Below are 15,836 nucleotides of genomic sequence, written 5' to 3'. Positions count from 1 at the left end.
ATCATTTTTTTCTGGGGCAATTGGGTTGGGACTGGTTTTTCGTTTGAATATGTGTGTATGAGCGGGGGGGGGGGGCAGGGTGGGGAGGGAACAATAGGTGGGAGAATGTCTGGCACCATGGGTGGGGACCACCAAGCTAGCTGGGCGGGCTAGCTCGTGGAAGCGCAGTGGGGGGTGGGCAGATGTTAGGCTTATCGAAGGGGTCGATTTACATTGTGCTGTTACTGGGGAGGGGAACGTTCTGCTGACAAGGGATGGACTTTTGCTGAGGGACAGAGAGGAGGTCGGGGGCGGAGGCCGCCTGGGGGCGGGTTGGTGGAGGCGTAGGGTGTGGACTGGAGATTGGCCCAAGAAAGGTGATGGCTGATTGGCAAAGGGTGGGGGGGGGGGACGATGAGCCCCCCAACTAGGCTGATCACCTGTAATGCACGAGGGCTAAATGGGCCGGTTAAGAGGGCCTGCCTGTTCGTGCATCTGAGAGGACTGAAGGCGGACGTGGTAATGCTACAGGAGACGCACCTTAGAGTAGCTGATCAGATCAGATTAAGGAAGGGATGGGTTGGACAGGTTTTTCACTCGGGGCTGGACTCGAAAACTAGAGGTGTCGCGATCCTGATTAATAAGTGAGTGATGTTTTGAGGCGGAAAAAATAGTTACGGATGTGGGAGGCCGGTACATCATGGTCAGTGGGAACCTGGAGGGGGTGCAGGTGGTACTAGTAAATGCGTATGTGCCAAATTGGGACGATGTGGAGTTTATAAAGAGGATGCTGGGGAAGATACCGGACCTAGATTCGCATAGGTTGGTCATGGGAGGGGACTTCAACACAGTTATTGATCCTGGTTTAGAGCTCAAAGATGGGCAGGGTGCCATCAATGGCAAAGGAGCTAAAGAGGTTCATGGAGCAAATGGGGGGGGTGGACCCATGGAGATTTGGGCAGCCGAGAGTGAAGGAATTCTCCTTCTACTCACACGTGCATAAAGTGTGCTCCCGGATTGATTTTTTAATTTTGAACAGGGCTCTACTGACAAGGGTGGTGGACACGGGGTACTCGGCAATCACAATCTCAGGTTATGCCCCTCACTGGGCTGACCTACAGGTTAGCAGGGACAGTAGCCAGCGCCTGCACTGGAGGCTGGACGTGGGACTTTTAGCTGACAAAGAGGTGTGCGGGCGGTTGAGGAAATGTATTCAGAACTACCTGGAAGTCAACGACAGGGGGATGTTTCGGCAGCGGTAGTCTGGGAGTCATTGAAGGCGGTGGTTAGAGGGGAGTTGTTCTCTACGGGCCCACAGGGAGAAGATAGACAGGGCAGAAATGGACCGACTGGTAAAGGAGATATTACAGGTCGACAGGAGGTATGCACAGACCCCAGAGGCAGGGCAGGGAGGGCGGGAGAGCAGCTGAGAAAGGCGAGGGGGGGCCTGTTGTTCGCGTTAGCCATAGAGGTTGGCAATTGCGCTGAGAGCCTCAAGGGGCTGGTCCAGGGCAGGGGGCGGCGGGGGTGGGGGGGGGGGGGTGGAACACAGAGCCTCGCTTTACGCAGACGACCTGCTCCTGTATGTATCGGACCCATTAGAGGGGATGGAAGAAATTATGAGGATTCTGGGGGAATTTGGCCCGTTTTCGGGGTATAAACTAAATGAAAAGTGAGATATTTGCGGTCCAAGCAAGGGGGCAGGAGAGGCGATTGGGGGAACTGCCGTTTAGAGTGGTAGGGGGTAGCCTTCAGTACCTAGGCTTCCAGGTGGCGCGGGAAAGGGAACGGTTGCACAAGCTAAATCTGGCCCGACTAGTAGACCAAATGAAGGATGATTTTCGGAGGTGGGACCGCTCCCGTTGTCACCAGCTGGGAGGGTGCAGATAGTGAAAATGACGGTCCTCCCGAGATTCCTGTTTGTGTTTCAGTGTCTCCCCATCTTTATTCCGCGGTCCTTTTTTAAACGGGTCAATAAGATAATCACTGGCTTTGTATGGGTGGGAAGACCCCGCGAGTAAAAAAGGGGATGCTTAAGCGGAGCCGGCGAGAGGGCGGGCTGGTGCTGAACTTCAGTAATTACTATTGGGCGGCAAATATAGCCATGATCAGGAAGTGGGTGGTGGGGGGAGGGTCGGTATGGGAGCGTGGAGGCGGCTTTATGCAAGGGCACCAGCTTGGGGGCGTTGCTAACAGCGCCTCTGCCATTCCTGTCGGCACGGTACTCCACCAGCCCCATGGTGGTGGCAGCCCTGAGGGTCTGGGGGCAATGGAGGAGGCATGTGGGAGCGGAGGGAGCACGGTGTGGTCTCCAATCTGTAATAATCACCGGTTTGCCCCGGGAAGGATGGATGGGGGGTTTCGGAGATGGCAGAGAGCAGGGATTGAGAGGATGGGAGATATGTTTATAGAGGGGAGATTCCCTAGCCTGAGGGAGCTGGAGGAGAAATTTGGATTGGCGAGGGGAAACAAATTTAGGTACTTGCAGGTGCGTTACTTCCTACGTTGGCAGGTTTCAACCTTCCCGCTCCTACCACCAAGGGGGATACAGGACAGGGTAGTTTCCCGAGTGTGGGTGGGAGAAGGGAAGGTCTCTGACATTTACAAGGAATTCATGGGGTCAGAGGGGACGCAGACGGAGGAGCTGAAGCGCAAGTGGGAAGAGGAGTTGGGAGGAGAAATAGTGGATGGTCTCTGGGTGGACGCATTGAGTTGAGTCAACACATCCACAACATGTGCCAGGCTCAGCCTGATACAGTTTAAGGTTGTTCACCGGGCTCACATGACAGTGGCCTGGATGAGCAGATTCTTTGGGGTAGAAGACAGGTGTGCAAGGTGTGCGGGAGGGCCAGCGAACAATGTCCACATGTTCTGGACATGCACAAAGCTTAGGGGATTCTGGCAGGGGTTTGCGGATGTCATGTCCACTGTGTTAAAAACAAGGGTGGCAATGAGTCCAGAGGTGGTGATTTTCGGAGTGTCGGAAGATCCGGGAATCCAGGAGAAACAGGCGGACGTTCTGACCTTTGCTTCCCTGGTAGCCCAGAGACGGATATTATTAGCTTGGAGGGACTCAAAGCCCCCGAAGTCGGAGACCTGGCTATCTGACATGGCTAGTTTTCTCTGCTTGGAGAAAATCAAGTTCGGCTTGAGAGGGTCAATGTTAGGGTTTGCCCAGAGGTGGCAACCGTTAGTCGACTTCTTTGCGACAAATTAACCGTCGGCAGAAGGGGAGGAGGGGGTTAGCTTAGTTTAGAGTAGGGGGCTAGTAAAGGTGGGACCTGTAAAGGAGGAAGACGGCTTTTGCACTATGTTTATAAAATTCATGTACATTGTTTATTTTGTTGTCATTGTAAAACCATAAATACCTCAATAAAATGTTTATTAAAAAAAGTATATATCACATTCCAACACACGACAAGCATCTAAAAAGCAACCTATCTATAGCGATGTTGCATATTGATGATTGACAACTGATCATCCAACCAAATGCATTTGAGACTCATCCAAGCCAATTAGCACATTACAAGGGTAGGGACAGATGGAGTCAGACTGATAACATTCTCCTTAAATTCCATCCAACCATCAGACTCACCATGGACTACTTTCCAAAATCAGTTGCATTCTTGGACACACTCGTCTCCATCAAGGACAGTCACCTCAGCACTTCGCTTTACCGCAAACCCACGGATAACCTCACGATGCTCCACTTCTCCAGCTTCCACCCTAATCACATTAAAGAAGCCATCCCCTATGGACAAGCTCTCCGTATACACAGGATCTGCTCAGACGAGGAGGAGCATAACAGACATCTACAGACGTTGAAAGATGCCCTCGTATGAATGGGATATGGCGCTCGACTCATCGATCGACAGTTCCAACGCGCCACAGCAAAAACCCGCACCGACCTCCTCAGAAGACAAACATGGGACACATCCGACAGAATACCCTTCGTCGTCCAGTACTTCGCCAGAGTGGAGAAACTACGTCATCTTCTTCACAGCCTTCAACACGTCATCGATGAAGATGAACATCTTGCCAAGGTCATCCCCACACCCCCACTACTTGCCTTTAAACAACCGCGCAACCTCAAACAAACCATTGTTTGCAGCAAACTACCCAGCCTTCAGAACAGTGACCACGACACCACACAACCCTGCCATGGCAATCTCTGCAAGACGTGCCAGATCATCGTCATGGATACTACCATTACACGTGAGAACACCACCCACCAGGTACGCGGTACAGACTCGTGCGACTCAGCCAACGTTGTCTACCTCATACGCTGCAGGAAAGGATGTCCCGAAGCGTGGTACATTGGCGAGACCATGCAGACGCTGCAACAACGAATGAACGGACATCGTGCGACAATCACCAGGCAGGAATGTTCCCTTCCAGTCGGGGAACACTTCAGCAGTCAAGGGCATTCAGCCTCTGATCTCCAGGTAAGCATTCTCCAAGGCGGCCTTCAGGACGCGCGACAACGCAGAATCGCCGAGCAGAAGCTTATAGCCAAGTTCCGCACACATGAGTGCGGCCTCAACCGGGACCTGGGATTCATGTCGCAGTACTTTCATCCCCCACCATCTGGCCTGCGAAATCCTACCAACTGTCCTGGCTTGAGACAATTCACACCTCTTTAACCTGGGGTTACCCCATCTCTGGATCTGTAAAGATTTAATCACCTGCTAATGCTCGCATTCCAAGCATTGTCTGGCATCTTTGAATCTGTCTATATATATGTTTCTGGAACATACCTCTTCATTCACCTGAGGAAGGAGCAGCGCTCCGAAAGCTAGTGAAATCGAAACAAACCTGTTGGACTTTAACCTGGTGTTGTAAAACTTCTTACTATTCTCCTTAAACATAGAGGTCCGGGCAGCCATTTTTCATTCCGGGATCAATCTATACTATTATACTACTTGGTATTCTTATTTCGTATTTTCATATTTCCACTCTAACTCTTAAAATCTGCGCAAGCTGTTTTTGCTTTGACCAATAAACCATTCCTGTATTTTGAAAGTTAAATCTGTTTGTAAACTACTAAGTCGATTCTACCTCTTAGTCTTCTGCTGGCAGAGCCTATTGAGAACATTTGATTTGTAACCACAAGAAGATCTCAAACTCTCAATTATAATCAATAGACACAAGAAAAGATTTTATTTCGCACCCGAGGCGTGTAACTCAAATTTCTACTGAGTTCAAAGTGTATACGAGACTACACTGAAACCACATGGTAGATTTCTACAGGGCTGCTGTGTCTTGGATTGTGTCGAGCCTCGAGTGTTGTTGGAGCTGCAAAATCCAGGCAGGTGGTGAGGATGCTGCCAAACCAGAACTGTGCCTTTTAGAGTGACAGGTTTTGAGGAATCAGCAGATGAGTTACTTGCCATAGAATTCCCAGCCTCTGATGTAGTCTTGTAGCCACAATATATAGATATATATATATATTTAAAAATATATTTATTAAAGTTTTTTAACACAATTTTTCTCCCTTACAAACAATAACACCCCCCCCCCCCCGTAACAAAATATCAAGAAATCGCGCAGAGCAAGATATATACATGGCAAAATGATATATTTACATGTCTTTGTACACTGGCTCTCTCCCATACGTGCCAGTTTCCCCAACCCTTCATGTTATCACTTGCTCATCCACCCTCCCAGGCAGTCCCCCCTTCTTCCCCCGCCCCCCCCAGGCTGCTGCTGACCGATCTTCCTCTAACGCTCCGCGAGATAGTCTAGGAACGATTGCCACCGCCTGTAGAACCCCTGCGCAGACCCTCTCAAGGCGAACTTAATCCTCTCCAGCTTTATGAACCCAGCCATATCATTTATCCAGGCCTCCACGCTGGGGGGCTTCGCCTCCTTCCACATTAGCAAGATCCTTCGCCGGGCTACTCGGGACGCAAAGGCCAGAATGCTGGCCTCTTTCGCCTCCTGCACTTCCGGCTCGTCCACTACTCCAAATATTGCTAGCCCCCAGCTTAGCTTGACCTGGACTTTCACCACCTGAGATATTGCTCCCGCCACTCCTCTCCAGAACCCCTCCAGTGCCGGGCATGACCAAAACATATGGACATGGTTCGCCGGACTCCCTGAACACCTTCCACATCTGTCCTCTACCTCAAAGAACCTGCTCAACCTCGCCCCCGTCAGGTGAGCTCTGTGAACCACCTTGAATTGTATCAGGCTGAGCCTGGCACACGAGGAGGAGGAATTAACCCTACCTAGGGCATCCGCCCACCGACCTTCCTCGATCTCCTCCCCCAGCTCCTCCTCCCATTTACCCATCAACTCTTCGACCAGCGCTTCCCCTTCTTCTTTCATCTCCTGGTGTATTTCCGACACCTTGCCCTCCCCGACCCATACACCCGAGATCACTCTGTCTTGAATTTCTTGTGCCGGGAGCAACGGGAATTCCCTCACCTGTCGCCTCACAAAAGCCCTCACCTGCATATATCTAAAGGCATTTCCCGGGGGTAACTCAAACTTCTCCTCCAGTGCCCCTTGGCTTGCAAACGTTCCGTCAATGAACAGGTCCCCCATTCTTCTGCTCTCCGCCCGATGCCAGCTCTGGAACCCCCCGTCCATCCTCCCCGGGACAAACCGGTGGTTACCCCTGATCGGGGACCACACCGAGGCTCCCATTGCACCCCTGTGCCATCTCCACTGGCCCCAGATACTTAGCGTTACCGCCATCACTGGGCTCGTGGTCTACTATGTCGGCGAGAGCGGCAGCGGCGCCGTCACCAGCGCCCCCAGGCTCGTTCCTTTGCAGGACGCCATCTCCATCCTCTTCCATGCTGCCCCCTCTCCCTCCATAACCCACTTGCGGATCATCGACACATTTGCTGCCCAGTAGTACCTCCCCAGGTTTGGCAGCGCCAACCCTCCTCGGTCCCTACTGCGTTCCAGGAACCCTCTCCTTACCCTCGGGGCCTTATTCGCCCACACAAACCCCATAATACTCCTACCTATTCTCTTAAAAAAGGCCTTAGTGATCACGATGGGAAGGCACTGAAACACAAACAAAAACCTTGGAAGGACCACCATTTTGACCGACTGCACTCTACCCGCCAGCGAGAGCGGTAACATGTCCCATCTTTTGAAATACTCCTCCATTTGCTCCACCAACCTCGTCAGATTCAGCTTATGTAGGGCCCCCCAACTCCTGGTTTTCTGGATCCCCAGATACCGAAAGCTCCCCTCCGCCCTCCTCAGCGGTAGGTCCCCTATCCCTCTTTCTTGGTCCCCCACCTGTAATACAAAGAGCTCACTCTTCCCTACATTGAGCTTATAGCCCGAAAACTCCCCAAACTCCCTCAGAGTTTGCATGACCTCCACCATCCCCTCCATTGGATCCGCCACATACAGCAACAGGTCATCCGCATATAGCGACACCCGATGCTCTTCTCCCCCTCGGACCACCCCCCTCCATTTATTAGACTCCCTCAATGACATGGCCAATGGTTCGATCGCCAATGTGAACAACAGGGGGGACAGGGGGCACCCCTGCCTAGTCCCTCGGTACAGTCGAAAGTACTCCGACCTCCGCCGGTTCGTCACTCCACTCGCCATCGAGGCTCTGTAAAGGAGCTTAACCCAACTGATAAACCCTCCCCCGAACCCAAACCTACGCATCACCTCCCAGACGTACTCCCACTCTACTCGGTCAAAGGCCTTCTCCGCGTCCATAGCTGCCACTATTTCCGCCTCTCCCTCCACCGATGGCATCATTATCACGTTTAAGAGCCGCCGCACATTGGTGTTTAGCTGCCTACCCTTTACAAATCCTGTCTGGTCCTCGTGAATCACCCCCGGGACACAGTCCTCGATCCTCGTGGCCAGAATTTTTGCCAGCAACTTTGCATCCACATTAAGGAGCGAGATCGGCCTGTACGATCCACATTGCAGTGGGTCCTTGTCCCGCTTTAGGATCAAAGAAATTGTCGCTTCCGACATTGTCAGAGGTAGGGTCCCCTCCTCTCTTGCCTCATTAAAGGTCCTCACTAGTAGCGGGGCCAACAGGTCTACGTACTTCCTGTAGAACTCCACCGGGAACCCGTCCGGTCCCGGGGCCTTACCCGCCTGCATGCTCCCCAAACACTTGCTCAGCTCCTCCAACCCAATTGGTGCCCCCAAACCAGCCACCTCTTGCTCCTCCACCCTCGGGAATCTCAGTTGGTCTAGGAATCGTCTCATACCCTCTTCCCCCGCTGGGGGCATGGATCTGTACAGCTCTTCATAAAAGGCCTTAAATACCTCGTTTATTTTCGTCGCACTCCGAACCGTGGCTCCCCATCCATCTTTGACTCCCCCTATTTCCCTCGCTGCCATCCCTTTACGGTGCTGGTGTGCCAGCATCCGACTAGCCTTTTCCCCATACTCGTAGGTCGCCCCTCTCCCTTTCCATGCCCTCTGTCATCTCCCTATGAGCCCTAATGGAGATTAGCTCTCCCCTGATCACCGCCTTCAACGCCTCCCATACCACCCCTACCCGCACCTCCCCGTTGCAGCATGGTCGACACGGGCTTGGAGGGCCGAAGGGCCTGTTCCTGCGCTGTCCATTTCTTTGTTCTTTGTCCTTTGTTTGTCGTTGGCCTCCAAGTACCTTTCGATACACCCCCTCACCTTCCCACACACCACCTCGTCCGCCAGCAGTCCCACATCCAGCCACCACAGCGGGCGTTGGTCCCTCTCCTCTCCCAGCTCCAGTTCCACCCAGTGCGGGGCATGGTCTGAAACGGCTATGGCCGAATGCTCCGTCCCCTACACCCTCGGGCTGAACGCCCTGCCCAGAACAAAAACATCTATCCGGGAGTAGGCTTTGTGTACATGGGAAAAGAAAGAAAATTCCCTGGCCTGCGGCCTTGCAAACCGCCATGGGTCCACTCCCCCCATCTCATCCATAAACCCCCTAAGTACCTTGGCCGCCGCCGGCCTCTTTCCAGTCCTTGATTTGGAGCGGTCCAGTGCTGGATCCAACACTGTATTGAAGTCCCCTCCCATTATCAGGCCTCCTTCCTCCAGGTCCGGAATGCGCCCCAACATGCGCTTCATGAATCCTGCATCATCCTAGTTTGGGGCGTATACGTTTACCAACACCACCCACGTCCCTTGCGGCCTACCACTCACCATTACATATCGCCCTCCATTGTCGACCTCAATAGTCTTGGCCTCAAATGACACCCGCTTTCCCACTAATATTGCCACCCCTCTATTCTTCGCGTCCAGTCCCGAGTGGAATACCTGTCCTACCCACCCCTTTCTTAACCTGACCTGGTCCGCCACCTTCAGGTGAGTCTCTTGGAGCATGACCACGTCTACCTCCAGTCCCTTTAAGTGCGCGAACACTTGAGCCCTCTTCACCGGCCCATTCAGCCCCCCCCCCAGCCGACTAGCCATCTCCTTTTCTGTGCCAGTCCCGTGTCCACGCCTCCCTCACCCTCCAGTCCCCCAGACGGGGGGCCCCCGCCTCGACCACCTCCTCTGTGTCCCATTCCTTTTCGGCCAGTGCAACAGCAACCCTTTCCCCCCCCCCCCCGCCCTTCCCCCCCTCGCTAGACCCCTGTCTAGCTTTTTTGCTCCCCCATGTCACTCCCGTAAGTCAGCTGACACCGGCTTCCCCCGCTGTCCCATTGACCTCCCCATGTGGGAATCTCTCAATCAATATGCGTTCCTTCGTTCCCCTTCCCGCCTTTCTTCCCGCGCATGGGAGAAACCCCGCGCTTTCCACAGCCCACTCCGCCCCTTCTGGCGCAGCTCCTGTCGCGGCCTTGTCTCTCTCCCCCAGCCCATATAACATTTCCTGCGCGTGATTGACCCCCTATATACAACAAACATCACACATCAAACCTCAAACATCCCCCCCACCCTCACAAACCCTCAGTTAGAGTCCAACTTTTCGGTTCGTATAAAGGTCCACGCCTCTTTAAGCGTTTCGAAGTAATAGTGTTGGCCCTTGTACGTGACCCACAGTCGCACTGGCTGCAGCATTCCGAATTTCACTCCTTTCCGGTGCAACACCGCTTTGGCCCGGTTGAAACCCGCTCTCCGCTTTGCCACCTCCGTGCTCCAGTCCGGGTATATTCGTATCTCTGCATTGTCCCACTTACTGCTCCGCTCCTTCTTAGCCCATTTCAGTTCCGTTGGGGCTCCTCTAGCGAGCCCGAAAGTCCGTGGTCGCGGGAGCTGCCGCATCATGCGGCTTAGCTCCACATCGCCGCACCCGGAAGTCAGCCACAATATTTATATGGTTGGCCCAGTTCAGTTTCTGGTCAAATTTGTCCCAGGATGTTTTTCCTCATTTTTCAGATGACAGCTATTCATGATCCTACATACCTTTTGTCTTTTTCCACTTGTCGGTTACAACTTTCTTTGGCCTTGCATTGTCATGTGAGAGTACCCTTTAAGAAATGGGTGTTTAAGAAATGTACCTTTAAGAAATGGAGCTGCTCATGTTACTGGAATGATGTCAGAGTGTGGGTGGAGCTGAGCTCTACTTCTGCTTTTTAGTTTCAGTTTGAGGGTGTCTGTTTTTCAGTGAGCTGCATCTGAAAGTGATCTCTGCCATCCAAAGACTATCTATGGATTATTTGGTGAACTTAGAATTGTAAAAGGTCTCAGTATTAAATGTAAACCTAATGTGCTCCTGTTTGAAGGTTTGTTAAGTCTTTTGGGTGTAAAAGGACAGCATACAGGTTACTTAGTGTTGTATTCTTTGGGGGGTGTATTTGGTTTACTGGTCGCTAAGATATTCACTGTTTGTTTTAAAAGGTTAACTTGAGTTCATAGAATAAACATTGTTTTGTTTTAAAAACCACTGGTCCATTTTCTGCTGTACCATACCTGCAGAGTGAGCCGTGTGCTCCCCATACCACAATCTATTAAACGTTGTGGGTCAGGTGAACTCCATGATACACGTTGGGATTCTCTAAACCCTGGCCCATAACAATTGGGGGCTCGAGGGGGATAAAAGTCTATCTATTGGATTGGCTTAGTGAACTTTAAAGACAGTGAGGGGTGAGCATATTGTGGTTGCTTTTCAGGTGTGGTATTTTAGTTTAAGTGGGGTGTATGTTGTGGACAATGGCTCTTTCAGAGGCTCAGAAATTTTTTGGGGTGGAGACGGTCACATGCAGTACCTTACGGACAGAGACTAAAAACAGACGGTTAGATTTGACAAAAACATTGCAGTTAACATTACCTGACAAAATGCGAAAAGATGAGGTAATTATGGCTGTGGCTGAGCATTTAAATTTGCCTGAGATACAGTCTGACTCCTTAGAAATGGCAAAGATCCAGTTGCAGATTAAGCAACTTGAACGTGAAAAAGCAGCTTGAATATGAAATGAGAGAAAAAGAAAAGGAGTGAGAAGTAAGAAACAAAGAAAGAATAGCCCTAGCACAACAAAAAGAGAGGAAAGGGAAAAAGAGAGAGTTTGAATTTCAGAAAATGGCTATATGGATGTATTCATAGATCATAGAATTTACAGTGCAGAAGGCCATTCGGCCCATCGAGTCTGCTCCAGCTCTTGGAAAGAGCACCCTACCCAAGGTCACCACCTCCACCCTATCCCCATAACCCAGCAACCCCACCCGACACTAAGGGCAATTTTGGACACTAAGGGCAATTTATCATGGCCAATCCACCTAACCTGCACATCTTTGGACTATTAGTCAGTTAAAAGTGGCAGATGTAAAGGGAAACGTACAGTTGGTTGATAGTGATGAGGATAGTGAGAAAAAGCGTCAAAGTCGAAGACTTGGTGGGGACCTATTCAAATATGTCCAAGCATTGCCAAGATTTGACGAGAAGGAAGTGGAAGCCTTTTTCATTTCATTTGAGAAGGTAGCTAAACAAATGAAATGACCACAGGACATGTGGGTATTACTGATTCAAACAAAGCTGGTAGGTAGGGCTAGTGAAGTGTTTGCGTCACTACCGGAGGAGGTATCTGGGACTTATGAGGAGGTGAAAACATCCATCTTGGGTGCATATGAACTAGTGTCTGCAGCCTACAGACAAAGGTTAAAAAATTTAAGGAAAGAATTTGGTCAAACATACATGGAGTTTGAAAGGCTCAGAGTAATTTTGATAGGGGCAAGGGCTTGAAAATAGACCAAACGTATGAAGCTCTCAGATAAATTATACTTTTGGAGGAGTTTAAAAATTCAATTCCTGATGTAGTGAGAACTCATGTGGAAGAGCAGAGGGCTAAAACTGTGAGATTAGCAGCAGAAATGGCAGATGATTATGAATTAGTTCATAAATCAAAGCTTGGTTTTCGACATCAATTTCAGCCTGTGACGGATAGAAACTGGGATCATGAGAAATACTCAAGTGGTAAAAGTAAAGATGGTCTGATGGGAGATAATAAGGAGAGTGTACCTCCAGGAGGGTGGAAAAGAAATGAAAAGTTTCAAATGTTTTCACTGTATTAAACTAGGCCATGTAAAGTCAGTGTTGGTGGTTGAAGAAAAGCACTGGGAAGGCTGATGTGGTAAAACAGAATAATAGTGGGGTTTGTTAAAGTGGGAAAGGAAAGCCCAAGTGAAGCGAAGGAGGTGCAAAAGATTGTACAGCCTGATCAAGAGGTGATTGATGAGGTGCCAGATGTCTTTAAAGAATTTACGTGTGTGGGTAAAGTTTACTCATGTGTATCAGGAGTAGGTAAAGATATGGGAGCTAGTCAATCTTTAATGGTAAGAGATGAGGAGTTCTGTAGTTTGGGAAGAATGTTGCCAGAAAAGGTGGTAATATGTGGAATTCAGGGTGAGAGGAGTAGTGTTCCATTATATAAGGTAAGGTTGGAAAGTCCAGTGAAGAGTGGTGAAGTGGTAGGAGTACGAGAGAAACTATCTTGACAAGGAATACAGTTTATCTTGGGTAATGATATAGCTGGATCGCAAGTGGGAGTGATGCCTACTGTGGTTGATAAGCCAGGGGAAAATCAGACAACTGAAGTGTTGAAGGACGAATATCCTGGGATTTTTCCGGATTGTGTAGTGACAAGGTCGCAAAGTCACAGGTTAAGACAAGAGGAGACATCAAAGAGTGAAGATGAAGTGGAAGTGCAATTATCAGAAACGATTTTTGATCAGATGGTTGAAAAAGAACAAGAACAGGTGGAGGGTGAGGCGGATATTTTTTGTTCAGGAAAATTGGTGGAGTTGCAATAAAGATATAGAAATAAAACGGATGTATCAGAAAGCATACATGGAAGAGGAATCTGAGTGTATAGCAGAGTGTTAAAAGTAATGTCTTGATGAGAAAATGGAGACCTTGACATCTGCAGGTGGATGAAAAGTGGGCAGATGTTCATCAAGTAGTATTGTCAGTAGGGTACAGAAAGGAGGCGCTGCGAGTTGCACATGAGGTACCAGTGGGAGGTCATTTGGGAATAAGGAAAACTCAAGCTAAAATCCAGAAACATTTTTATTGGCCTGGACTAGATAAAGATGTAGTTAAATTTTGTCAATCATGTCACACATGTCAAGTGACAGGGAAACCTCAAGCAGTGATAAAACCAGCGCCCTTCATACCCATTCCAGCATTTGAGGAACCTTTTACAAGGGTCCTAATTGATTGCGTAGGACCACTTCCAAAAACAAAAAGTGGGAATCAATATCTTGTGACTATAATGGATGTGTCTAGTAGGTTTCCAGAGGCCATTCCAGTACGTAATATTACAGCTAAAAAGATTGTGGAGGAATTACTTAAATTCTTTACGAGATATGGACTACCCACAGAAATACAATCGGATCACGGATCAAATTTTACCTCAAGGTTATTCAAAGGAGTAATGGATAGCTTAGGAATAAAACAATTTAAATCAACTGCGTACCATCCAAAATCGCAGGGAGCATTAGAAAGGTGGCATCAGACATTAAGGACAATGTTGAGGGCTTATTGTCAAGATTATCCAGAGGATTGGGATAGAGGATTTCCATTCGTACTGTTTTCAATTAGGGATGCTCCTAATGAGTCAACCAAATTTAGTCCTTTTGAACCAATTTTTGGTCATGGGGTAAGAGGACCACTTAAATTGATTAAGGAAAAATTGGTGAGTAAGAAATTGGAAATTACATTATTGGATTACATGTCAAATTTTAGGGAACGATTAAATAGAGCAGGTGAATTGGCTAGACAACATTTAAAAGTTGCACAAAATGTGATGAAACAGGTAGCGGACAAGAAATCCAAAGTTCGTAGTTTTGCCAGTGGAGATAAAGTTTTAGTATTGTACCAGTGGTAGGTGAGCCTTTAAAAGCTAGGTTTTGTGGACCTTATCAGATTGAAAGGAAATTAAGTGAGGTGAATTATGTGGTGAACACACCAGATAGACGGAAGAATCACCGAGTGTGTCATGTGAATATGCTTAAAAGGTACTTTGAAAGGGAAGGAGAGAAAAAGGAGGTTTTAATGATTCTAACAAAAAATGACAAACCAAATCCAGATGACTGTGAATTTGACATACCTCAAATTAAATTGGAAAATGAGGATGTTCTTAAAAATTGGGATACATTGTTGAGTTATCTTCCAGAGGAAAAACAAATTGACCAAAAGAGTTATTGATATCACATGGGCAAGTTTGTGGAGATAAATTGGGAAGTACTAAAATGGCTTTACATGATGTAGATGTGGGAAATGCTGTTCCAATCAAACATCCATACAGACTTAACCCTTGAAAATTGGCGCAGGTTAACAAAGAGATTGAGAGAATGCTTAAAAATGGCATAATTGAAGTGGGTTGCAGCCAATGGAGCTCACCCATAGTGATGGTACCAAAACCAGACGGTACCCAATGGTTGTGTGTGGACTATAGAAAGGTTAATGCAGTTACAAGAACGGACTCTTATCCTATCCCACGATTGGAGGATTGCATTGAGAAAGTGGGACAATCAGTTTTTATTTCCAAACTGGATTTACTTAAAGGTTACTGGCAGGTACCTTTATCCGAAAGGGCGAAGGAGATTTCAGCTTTTGTGACTACAAATGGTATATACCAATTCAAAGTTATGAAAAACGCCCCAGCCACATTTCAACGGTTAACTAGCAAAGTCGTTTCAGGATTACCCAATTGTGCGATATACATCGACGATCTGATCATTTTCAGCCAGACATGGACAGAACATTTAAAACATCTGATGGAGTTATTCGATCGACTTCAGGAGGCGGGTTTGGTGTTAAACCTAGCCAAAAGTGAATTTGGAAAAGCCCAAGTCACTTTCCTTGAGGAGTTTCCGATACCCTCAAGACAAAGGGAAATAATGCGATTTCTTGGCATGAGTTGATTTGATCGAACATTTGTGAAAAAGTTTTGTGGCGTGATTGCTCCACTGATGGACTTGCTGAAGACACGTCGAAAATTTCAATGGACAGTGGAATTTCGACAGGCATTTGACTGCCTGAAAGATGTGATAACCAATGCGCATGTGTTGGAGAATTACAAGGGACTCTGAGCAGATTGAACTAAAGTATCTGACTTTAAAGAGAAATGCCGAGGTGTAGAGCAATGGACAGATCGTGCAGAGGCCTTCTTGTTCAAAGAGACTGTTAATTGAGAAGGATTTCAGTTGGAGGAAGAAGAACGGAAAGAAAGTAGACTATCTTATTATACCTGTTTGCGTGCTGTTTTTTTGAAACGCTAAAGTATATTTACTGTGTGCATTTCTTAAAGGGTGGTGAAAAGGTGAAAAATGAAACCATCTTGAAGTTGATGGTTTATTTATTTTTTCTTGGGGGGGGGGGTTGTCATGTGAGAGTACCCTCTAAGAAATGGTGTTTAAGAAATGTACCTTTAAGAAATAGAGCTGCTCATGTTACTAGAGTGATGGCAGAGTGTGGGTGG

The sequence above is a fragment of the Scyliorhinus torazame genome, chromosome 6 (assembly GCF_047496885.1).
Source record: "Scyliorhinus torazame isolate Kashiwa2021f chromosome 6, sScyTor2.1, whole genome shotgun sequence".
Taxonomy (NCBI): Eukaryota; Metazoa; Chordata; class Chondrichthyes; order Carcharhiniformes; family Scyliorhinidae; genus Scyliorhinus; species Scyliorhinus torazame.
This window is presented reverse-complemented; position numbering follows the sequence as displayed.